At 45.2% G+C, this 12,066-nt stretch overlaps 1 protein-coding gene across 6 annotated transcripts in view; it reads right to left on the reverse strand.

Annotated features, from left to right (window-relative positions):
• The window catches only part of ERBB4 (erb-b2 receptor tyrosine kinase 4), a 582,907-nt gene that overhangs the window by 358,207 nt on the left and 212,634 nt on the right, over positions 1 to 12,066 (reverse strand). The window lies entirely within an intron of this gene.

Raw genomic sequence — 12,066 nt, forward strand, 5'->3', positions numbered from 1 at the left:
ATGTGTGATAATGCTTTTCTGAGCTGATGGAACCTACTCCTTGTGCCAAACTCTCCAAATCCCTTTGGTGGATGGTACACAGCATATTTTACTGATGTGCCTTTCTGTTCATACCAACCAAAGACACCATCAAAACGTTGACCAGATTTATACAGCGACATTTCACGGATATTCACTTGTACTGACCACGTCAAGCCTTCATCACCAGCTTGTTTTATGCCAGTATTTCCAGCATTGTTTCTCTTTTAGTTATGTCACATCTATATTACGGCACAGCAGCTGGAAAGGAATAAATAGGAATAATGTTATGCAGGACCTGTATCACACAGCTACCACTGAAAAAAGGCAGAAATGAATACAAGAAGTTTTAACAATAGTTCTTCTGCCTCAAGCCTTAGTACCAAATTTTTTTCTCTGTGTACTTCTGCACTTTTTCTCCCTCCTCTTCATGACACACATACACACCCCCCTCATTTCCACATTTTGTTTTGTTTGAGGGTAAATAGTCACTTCTTAACTATAATGTAGGTACTGGACTTGACAAGCAATTAAAGCAAACAATTTCCACTCATCTAACTTTGCCAAATTAGTCATCTACCATCTGCTCTATCATCTGTCTCTCCTTGAGGTCTTGCTGTGAATCTGGAAGCACTCACTCTGACAAGGAGGCAGCAGATAAGCCTCCAAGCTGGTGGGGAAGCCAACGGATGGAGGTGACATGGGGGTGACACGTGGCACCATGCTGCTCACCACCACTCCCATCAGGATGGCTTTGAGGAGATGCTTGTGGCTCCAGTGGTCAAACTGGCAAATTACCAGCACGCATGTTGTGATAAGAAAACATTTAAAATTAAAGCTTTTTTTTTTTACAGCCAGTAATGCAGAGGGGTAGCTTAGGAAGACTGTGGGGTTTTCATACCAGATGCAAAAAATAACTTAGTTTATAAAAATATCTTCAGCAATTGCAAGCTACTTCCCAATGAAGTACATAACCGAAACAAGCAATTAGCAGACATTATCTAAGAACATTGAGTGGTCTCTGCTCCCAGCCCCTGGCTTAGCTCAGGTAAGGCCACATTTTGAGACAACAAAATCATTTTCAAGCAGCTCTGAAATACAACACCGGTCTCCACTGTCCTCCAGCTTCTTCTCTTTTTACCAGGCTCCCATTATGGGCTCCTAAGTGGGCCTCCCAGTACAAAAGAAATATCACCAGCTTCCCTTTTCCACCTGACCTATGCTTCCTCTCCAAGGAAATCCACTCCAGAGTGAGAGTTAGTCCATGCAAACATTGCTGCTCCAAGCCACCACGTAGAGGAATCATCCTCCCTGTTGCTGCTGAAGAACATTACGGACTAACTCTTCCTGCAGTAGTTGGGCACTTGAGTGCAGCACCCAAGATTAAGTGTTTCATTAACCCTTAATAACATGAACCAAAATTCAGACCATCACCAATACCTTCTAAGACTAATAAGCCCGCAGATAAATGACTGTAATGCAAGGCCACGTGTTCCTCCTAGTGCCAAACTGAAGGTCTAAGAGTGTCCAAATACTGCTCTCCCTGTTTCCCAGCCCTCTCTCTTCTGAAGTCCTGCTCCAGTGCAGCAGCAGTGGCAGCCCGTTTCCCTCTATCCTTGTGTCACGGCATACCCTGGCTCCCTACCAGGGCAAAGTGGTGGGAATCTCTACAGGTCCCAGCAGTGAGAAGGATTTGGATTGTTTTTGTCAATGCCAAGGGAAGAAGTGGAGGGAAGACGATGGAGCATGAACCCACGAGCACCAGGGGGGTGCAGGTGGGAGCACAGGGGAACCGGACGCTTGGTCTGGTCTTTTGCACCTTCAACAAAAATCAATTTGGCAAGGGATGGCAAGCAAGTAAGATCTGCTGTGAGGGAGGACCAAAATAATTTCCCAGCTCCCAAAGCAGGCTGCTTTGGTGGGACACAAAGGGCTCTTTCCCCTGGCAGTGGTCTCCAGGGGTGCTCAGCTGGCACAGAGCACTGCCCTGGTGCTGTGGTGGTGGCTGCGTTCCCCGGCAGCTCCTGCCGCTCCGCCGGGACTCCCACAGCTCCCGACAGCCGCAGGCCTGTCTGCCTCCCTCCCTGCTTCTGCCTTCCCCAGAGGGCCCCCAAATACCACGAGCACTCACTCAACTTAAATGCATTTTAATTAACACTGTGCAAACACTCGGAGTTTGTGCGTGCGCAGGGGAGCGCATTCATTCAGGATGGGAGATCCGGCGGGAGTGCTGACAGCCGCTGCGAGGGGAACGGGATTGCAGCCCTCGCTGCCTGCACAACACTGAAAATAGATTGGCAAGATGCTCACAAAGCCCTCAGATCCCCCTTACTAGTATTTAAGCATCACTTATGTAAGAGATGCAGCTCGGAGCGGGTGGGTGGGACAGGTGCTTTTATGTCTCTACTGTACCATGGGTAATTAGTCACCACTAAAGCACACAGCAAGAGGCGCCTCATTACAGCTTAAGCACAAGCCACTTGTGACATGTAAAAGGTATTTCCCCAGGATCGCCCACAGAAATCTTCCTTGCATTACATTAGTAATTATCACATAACCCAAATACCACCTAATAAAATGATTAAAGTGACTGTGAAATTTCAACGCCTAAAGAAAAGAACAACCTTCCCAACTTCTGGCAACCCGACGAGGCAAAACTGCAGGGGGACTGAAACAGTGCCTGGAAAAACACTTGGGAGTTAAAAGAAAACCAGTATCACATGGGACACAACTGAAATGGTCAAGACAGTGTTTGGGTGTCCCCACTACCAGGCAAAAACAGAGCCAACACTTTGGAAGCTGCTTTGCACAAGTGCTTCAAGGTGACTGTGCAATGCAGGAGAACGTGATGACAGAAACACCCTATTTGAGCCAATACCCACACATCTATTAAGCTGAGACTGAATGCAGTTTATTTTTCATTAATGAAAATAACAGGTTCTCAAGCAACACGATAACCTTGTCAAGCAGGCAGGAGAATCCAGCTCACGTAAGACAGCTGAAATGGTAATTACTTAGACTTGGAAGTACTGCAGATGAGGGGAAGGCAGGGGCTGTGCTGAGGTTCTCTGGACCCCCAGGTGGATGCCACACCTCATCTAGAGCCAAAATACTCTGGGCTAGGAACAGAGACCATGTCCTGGAGTCTGTAAGGATCGTATATGCTATGGTCATCAAGTCAAAGAATTAATGTGCTCTCTTACACAAGACTTCCTTACACCAAAGATTCTATTTGCCTAATTGCCCATGGCTGCATTAAGTAATAAACCCCATGTGTTTTATTAAAACAGGTGCTTTCAGATAGCAGTTTAGAGACAGGAAAAACAAACTTTCAGTACATAAAGTCTAGGCAAGAGCCTTTTTTTTTTTTTGTTCTATATGCTGTGCATACGAACATGCAGCCCCAGTGTGGAGGCAGCCTCTTCTGCACAGCCTGTCCCTGGTGTGCTGATAACCTCTCTGTACATGAGCAGAATATTCAGGGCAAGCTCCTGCAGCACTGAAGCTTCTGCCTGTTTTACCTGGGAGGGGAGGACTGCGTGCTTGTGTTTGAGGAGCTTCTCAGTGCGTCTCACAGATTCTTTAGGAACTAGCAAGGCAGCAGCTGAAATCACAGACTGGCTCTTCCCTCTTCACACAATTCCTCCTGAGCCTTTGTAAATGGTTTCGCCTCCCAAGGCCAGAGAGAGCATGGGGGAGTCCATGCTGCACCTCAAACACAGTTTCCCTCCAGCTGAATCTCCAAAGCAACTTCAACATCTCTAATTGCTTCCCTCACCCACCTATTGCTGCACTGCACCAACCTAAGGCACATTTATTTATTTTTAGTTTCATATACTTTCAAAAATCATCGCAATAGCTAAGTTTTAACTAACCATACTTAACCAGGTATTATAAATTCTTTATGAAACAGTTTGTTCAAATATACTCCCTTCTAATACTTGCTGTTATTTCTCTTGGGCTTTTTAAAACACACTCCATATATATTTTATAAATGTTTGGGTTCATTCCCGCCTCCCCACCCCAGAGACTGCCCTTAAACTTCTGTCCATTGATTGTGACGGTATCAATTTGTAAAGGTCAACAGAAAGCTTCTCTGACAGCTGAACTGAGAAAGTAATTTTTAAATGTGCTGTTTCTGTTCCTCTACAAAGCAAGATGCCAACACAATCAAAACCCAAGGTCTTTATTTCACAGGCCTGACCAGTGCCTTTGATAGGCTTTGGGTCCCTGATGGCCACTGAACACTCCTTGGAAATATGAGCTTGTTTGAGGGTCTTAAAAAATAGCAACATCTGAAATAGCAGGTTTACCAACAGAAAGGGAAGAAAAAGGTTCATTGAAAGAGAAACATTAATTTGCTGCTTCTCTGAAAGCCTCTGCACATCTTGGATAACAAAGCTCCAGAGATCACCCCACACACATCACCACTCTGTGGGTTTGGCCTCATGCATTCTTTTATCTATATGAATAACTTATATTTTGCACTAAAAAACCCCACAACAAGCTGCCTAGTCAAGAAACAGACTATGCTAACTTATTTTGATGCTTGCTTCTGATTTCTTTTGAAGAACAGGTTATTTTATTTGGGATTGGGGTCAAAAGCCTCTTGAAAAGGCATCCACCCTTTCCCCCATACCATAGTTTACTGAATATCTCACATTCATAACCACTTAAAGGAGGGCTGTGCAATTTATGACATTGTTATACATGAAGAAACCCTGCCATAAATCAAAGAAATCAGTTATATAAATGAGCATAAAAGTGCAGGGAAATGTCACAAGATAGCAATAAAGTATCTTCCAAATGGTAAACCCTGGGAGCAGAAGCACCATTAGTTCAGAATCCTCCACTCAGCAACAGCAGGACTAGTTTATCACTGGAGCCACAAATAGCAGTCCTGGGAGGAAGTTGTAAGTGCAGGGTGAGGGGGTTTACCCTGCAAACAGCCATAAAGCCTTTCACTGACTTCCCAGGTCTCTGCCCAGGCTGCTAGCTGAGATTTGGTCATTTTTTCTGCAAACACCACCAGCAGAAGAACAGACGTGTAGCAGCAAAATGCCAGGGAATTTGTTGGGAGGAAAGAAATGTAATGCCATATAAAACTCTGCAGATGACCCCAGAAAAGCGGAGGCAGGACCAGGAGGATCTGTGGACAGATTAAAGCTTTAGTTCACTGGCATGTGGAGACCATGGCAGGAGAAAATCTCTCCAAGACTAAACGTGGTGTAGAAGATTCCCATCTCCCCACTCCCACCCACCCATGATGATTCCCCAGGGATTCTCCCTTTCCACCCTGCTCGCTCCAGCAAGGCTTTAAGTGAGCAATCTGGAACATCCGCCAGACTGTGCCCTTGGGCTCATTTCTAAGGTCTGCACACAAGCCTTTCCCCATCCTTTTGGACTTGGAGAAGTCCCAAGACTATTCCTGACCTCTCATCCTGCACAGGGTAACCATTACCTCAGTTAAAATAACAGCCCGCAGCGATTGCCAAAATCATCTGTTTTCTGGTTCTTAATGCAAGGCAAGGGGGACAAAAGGAGAAGACACAACAGAGGGCAGGTTGCTTTTTTTTGGGTGGCATGTTCCCACAGACCAAAAGCAGTTTCCCATTGCTGCCTCTCACATGAAGATGACAGTTCTGCCCAAATTCCTCCTCACCTGACTTTATTTTCACAAGCAAACATGGAAGAAGGCAAATGAATGCCAGGTGCCTCACTGCTCCTGCCCGGGCAGAGAGCAGCAGGCATGTTCCTCAGCTGCCTCACTGACAAGAAAAGCCAGGAAGCAATTTTCCCAATTTTCCCTCTGCAAGGAGGCTGCTCCTGGGGTCCCCACTTCATTAATCCCTTCCTCTCGCCCGCTCCACTCCACGATCCCCTTCAGCTGAACCTGGGAGAGCAGAGGCAGGTGGCAGGGGGGGCACAGGGCACCTGCCATGTGATTCCTTGGCAAACCTTGTGCTGGGGGCCCTGGCCAAGGCCTTGTGCTTAAGTGATGCGGGAGCACGTGCGGCCGGAGCGGCTCCGTGCAAATTCACCCGCTGCAAAACGTCCTTGGAGCTGCCTGCCTGTGACGGGGAAACGGCAGCCAAGGTCAGCAGAGCTCGTGTGATGGAGCCTGAGCCGGTGGCCCCATCCTTAAAAACACCCAGACCTTCCCCAAAAGCATCTCACAGAGATATTCCCAGCAGCAAGGCTGTCTTGTTCTACCCCCCCAAATGCCATGCTTACTAAATGCCTTCGCTTTTCATTACATCCAGAGAAAAGCACAATCCAGCTTGGACTGCTAGGAACAGCTTAATTAATAACAATTAGCTGCAGCACAATTATGATTCAGGTGCCGTTTTGGAGCATGAAGGAGAAACTTGACACTTTTGCTTGTGTGCACAGACATAAGAAATTCCAGGTGAAGTTAATGGAAACTGAGCGGCTGAACAATGCCAAAATTCAAATGTACTGTAAAATTACTGAATTATTGCAATGTCACAGGAAGGCGTCGCACTACTTCCAGCATTATTAGCCCTTGCAGAGTTTTAATAATATTTGGTCAAATACCTCAGGTGCACATCGCTGGGATATAATAAAACCACTGAGAGAATACAAAATCCTTTTATATTTTAGGATAGGGTGGGGTTGAAACCCATGATTACAAAAGACAGCAGGCAACACCCTCGAAAAGCTGGGTGCCAGCTCTGTGCTCCCTGAGGCCACCCGGTCCCTGCCTGGTGGCGGGTGCCTCAGAGGGGACCTGGCTGTCCCCTCCTTGTCAAGGAGAAGGGGAAGGACACTTTATGAAATTGCTGCTGTCTAAAGTGGTCGAAACACCTGCCAGTCACGGCAGGATTATTGGCCACGCTCCCCGCAAGGGGGGCTGCATCTGAGTGCCTCCACCTTAATTAGTGTCACCGCAGTCAGATGTAATTTATGTTCAAATATACATGGGTAATAAGAAGACAGTCCAGTGACTGCTTTCAAACAACAGCAAAAAGGTGGAGGCTTTAAAACTTTCTGTTGGAAATCAAGAGAAATTTGTAGCTGGAGAATGAATTGCCCTGCTATTAACAGAGTCTTTCCAAGGCTGGTGTTATCTTACTTAATACAAGCAAACAAAGCATGAAGTGACTGTAAAGGATCATGTTTTGAGAGCATGAAAAAGCACAGAAATGTGCACCCAGCATATGCAGTGTGAACATATGAGGGCATTTGTGCAAGCCCATGACAATCAGTGTGAAAACCGCACACACGTGCTGATGTTGATTTTCACAAGGTTTCTGGTGGCTTTGCAGGAAGCCATCACCCTGATCTCAGGAAAATAAATGTCCTGTATGGACCAGCAAAGTACACTTATTTTCTGGCAAAAAAAAAAAAGAAGAACATATCACAGCCATGTTGCAGGCAGAGGGAATTCCAGATGGTAATGCCTGACCTGGAGGGAGTATGTTTGGAAATTGTTCTGATACAGGTGCGATGCAGCTAGAAAACCAAGTGTACTTACCAACAGTAAAACAGGCATTTTCTAAAGTAGGTAGACCAAGAACATGTGGGTGAACACTGGAAAGGAAACAAGTTGTTCCCTAAGACTTCCCTAATCCTGCCTGAGCTGAACCCTACCTCCCAGAGGAAAATCATATGCTCAGCAACACATGCTTTCCTTATCATTTATAAAATCTAAGCCATATTGTTGTAAAAATATGTCTGAAAGTATGAAAACTCTTCCAGGGCTTCTGGCAGAGCCTGCAGATACATGGGCCAAAAATCTGCTTCTCCCAGCAGCAGAAATCCACCCTGCTTGTCCCTGGCATCAGCACCCAGAGAGCGTGTGGCTGCCTCAACGCCACTGGTGCTGATGCCCAGCAGCCAAGGAAAGAGAAAGCACCCCATCATGAGCTTGCCAGCTTATCTTCACACCTGCTTTTGTCAGGTGCAGCTAGACCATGGTACTAGACTTTCATTTTCTCCTAGGTCTCTGCATGATCCCTCACTTGACCATGACAAATTTCCATCAAACTTACATTTGATAAATTTGATGTAATTAAGGTGGATGTCAGTCTCCTTTCCATTGGTAGTGCTGCATGAGAGAAAACAGTGTTTGATGAACAGCTTTGGGTCCTATTGTGTTTACCTACATCAGGCTGAAAGTCCTGTGAATCTACACAGCCACAGAAAGGAGAGACTGCAAAACTATACACCTTATAGATCACTGGGACTCAGTGAAAATCAAAGAAAACACCTCCAGCTCAAACCACAGCCCTCTGTGAACACACTACTTGTCTGTAGTCATTAACGCAGGTAATATTCCTGTGCTTAAGAAAAGCACCACTTTTGGCTTAGCTGCCTTGGTTGTCCTCAGTCATTTTCCTTCCCTAGGAAGGTAAGGTTGGGCTTGAACTCCAAACGAATTGCCCCTGTAGATTTAGTTCTTCATGGCCCCACTCTGATTCTTTAAGTTTTAGCTTTTCTATTTTCCAGATTCTGTGCTGTTTTAGTGTGTTATTCTGAGCTTCATATTAAGTGCTAGCAAGTTCTCTTCACAGGGTAGGTAAAGAGCAATCCTCCTCCAGCTTGTTCAAGGACAACTGTTACAAGCTCCAGGCCCAAAAAGCATAAACAATGGTGAATTGAAGAGAGAAAAACAAGGAGCATGGGACTTCATAAGCTAAAGCTATAATTAGACTATTAACTCCAATATGCAAATGGATCAGAACTTATAAAAGTGAGAAACCCCGTGACCAGTTGTCCATTTTGTGACCATTTTGGTTCATCTTGGGTGCAGCCCTGGCTGGGCTCTTGTGCTGCCCAAGGTGGAGCCATTGAGGAGATCCTTTTAATAAATCCCTACTTTATTCTTTAACTCTGTCCAGCCTCTGTTCTAGGTCAGCCTTCACAAGGCACCAACTCCTCCTGAAAGGCGGCAGAAATCCCCAGTCCAGACCCCACCCACCACACTGCAGATTTGCCACTGGGAAGCAATAAGTACTTACTGCAATTAATGGTTCTCTGTGACCCTTGTCTGTAGGTGAAAGGAGGCAAACCTCTTCCACTGGGCTTGGCAGCACCACCCAGAAAAATACAGGGCCTGGAAAACTCACCTGAGTGCACTACCCCAGTCTGGGGGTGCAGGGGATGTACCCACCCTGGGGAATGGGATACTCCTCCCCTGCTTCAGCAGGAAACACCTCTCCAAGTCACACACATGCTGAATCCTTCCTCTCCCTCTCCTCTCTGTGCCCACTGGTGCTGTGTGATTAATATCACATCAAATTTGTCTTTGTAGACTATCCCACCAATCTTTCTTTGTGTAATGTTCGCTATACACCAGGTGACAGTTTTAGTGATTCCTCCTTTATTTGCATGTCCCCTTGAAGAAGCTTCATTTCTCCTTCTAATCAAGTCATTAATTTTCAAGAAAATCGTTCCCACCCTGAGATGGCTGGATTCTAATTTGTCTCTGTCACGCAAATGACAAGTATCACCTCATTGTCATGCTGTGATGTTCCTCCACATACCTGTATTTGAGTAGGAAAAGCACCAAAATTATTTTTCCACAGCCACAACTGCTTTTCTTTGTGGCAGTTTGATGCTATCATGATCCTTCCTTCAGGTACTTTGTAGCAGTATTATACAACTGGTTGCTTTTTATTTCAAAACACATCTTGTTCGTAATTTCTTTGTAATGGGAAAAGTAGAAATGATGGTGCCAAAATTACTTTCTTTTTCATCTTCTTTGCATCCTGTTTACTAACAGAGCTGACCACCTGGGATGCCAGTGCACACTCCCCTGCTGTCAGATTGATGCTTTTTTCCAAAAGTTCTTCCCCTGGTGTTGTCAGCACATGGATTTGCACGTAACAAAAGCTGAATGCATCATGGTAGAAACAAAGTTTATGCAATTTGAAATCGCACCAGGCAGCTCCTTCTTTTCCTAGTATTCTTCCAGTTACATCCCTTCCTTTTCCTATATCTCTTTTTCCTGGATCCCAAACTGTCCCCACTAATTCTGGGCCACCAGAAGAATCAAGAAATGCTTTTAGGAAACGTAACCTGTAGTACGGGTGTAGAGGAAGGTGGAGGACCCTACAGTTTGCAACTCACGCCTCCCTTTTTTGATCAAAACACCAAAACCACATCCCTGATTTACCACAGCATTTGCACATCTCAGTCTTGAGTGTACCAGGAACATTTGGCAGAAACCAAAGGCTGAGAACCAGAACTGTGGCCACTGGCCCATCCTTACTCTCACAGCCATGAAACTTGCTTCCAACAAAGCGCTGTGCCACCAATGAGCCTGCCTGAGCACAAACAGGGGCTTTTCCAGAGGAAAGATCTTCCTGATTTGCAGGGTATCTGGGATTTTCTTCTGCCATTTACTATAAGGCACTAACTTCATATTTAAATCAAAAATCTGACTTCTCATAGATCTTTAAGAACACTGATTGAATTCTTTCTCATCTCATGCTACTTCTCCTTGAGGAAATGGATCTGAGCCTCAGAACTACCCTTGAAATCATATCTGAAAAAAGGCTGGGGCTGCAACTCTTTCACTAGCTATTCCCAGCACACAGGATATTAGATATTAACATATTTCAGTCCAGTATAACAGAATAAATAAAATCCTTCTCTTAAAGACAGATTACTTTTGCTTCATTAAAGCATCAAGGTTTTACACAGACCCTCGAGGATTGTCCTGTATTTTTGATTTCCTTTCTGTTGTGCCTACTGTACCACCTGGTGGAGAACACCACCAAAAGTGACGGCAAAACAGAAGTGGAATTATTCACACAGGAACAGAAGACCTTGCAAGGGTTTCTTAATACAGTTCAGTAAGTAATTTCTGCTGATGGGCCTGGATTACCCGGTTATATATTCACACAATACCCCGAGTTCACCGAGCACAGCACCCCAGGGAGAGGGGCATTCACCAGGGAAGGAGCCTGGTCCTTGCCCTCAAGCTTTTCCCTGGCAATGCTCCTCTTTCCTTATCTGTCCTTCTCCCTTATCACCTCTCCTTCTGCCCCTCTCTCCCAGAAGTGCCTCGGCAGCGGGTCCATCCCTACAGCCACATCCTCTTGCTCACACCTGTCCCCTCTTGGGAGCCAAATCCAGCCACAGGGGAGGTGAGAGAAACCTGCAAAAAACAGCAGCTGAGCCAACAGACCCCAGCCCTGGGGGTGGGAGCACCCTTGCAGCAGCCCCTTCCTTCAGGAGGAGATTCCAGTAGCCCTGGGCTGATTGCAGGGCTGGCAGGAGCAAGGGCAGCGATTCAGCAAATTCCAGAAGCCCCTGTGTAAGTGCAAGTGCTCAGGACTCAGGTGAGAGGAGTCAACTGTGACTGAAAGGATTGATTTTGTGCAATATCATCTCCCTCCCTCCCTCTCACAGGCTGTTGCCATGTTGTGTGCAAACACTGGACACATTTTTCCAACCTTATAATTGCAAAAATCAATGGAATTCTCAGCCATAAAAAGACAAATTAGCAGAGGAGTTCCCCAACACATTTCATTGTTGCTGAAAAAATCAGAGGAGATAAAATGAATCATTTTATTTGGGCACCATTTCAAAGCCCAACTTCATGGAAGAAATTAATTAAATGCCTATTTTAACCTCAGAATTAAACTGACAACAAAAGTTGTGGTTTGCATTTCCACTGTGAAATTCTCCCAATGCATTTCAGTGTTTGATTTGAGAGGCAATGCGAGAGATGTAAAGCACGTGTGCAGGAGGAAAGCATGTGTACTTTTTCATCATCCTGAAATAAAACCTCTGCAAGTGACAGCTCAAAGAATAGCAGACAAAAACCTATTTCTAGATCTGGATGTAATGCCATTATTTGTAGAAGTTCGGTTGGATTTGGAAAAAAAAAAGTAAATGTATGAACTTAGGGAAATCTCTTTTTCCCAGCTGTGAGAAATTGCTACAACTCTTATAAAGTCTTATATATATAGGAAGATATAGCTAGATATAGATAGACATAGATATAGATACATACACAAAGTAAGAAATAATATAAAGCAATATCAAGCAACGCTACCCAGCAAAAAATCAGAA

Source organism: Anomalospiza imberbis, chromosome 7 (genome assembly GCF_031753505.1).
Source record: "Anomalospiza imberbis isolate Cuckoo-Finch-1a 21T00152 chromosome 7, ASM3175350v1, whole genome shotgun sequence".
NCBI lineage: Eukaryota > Metazoa > Chordata > Aves > Passeriformes > Viduidae > Anomalospiza > Anomalospiza imberbis.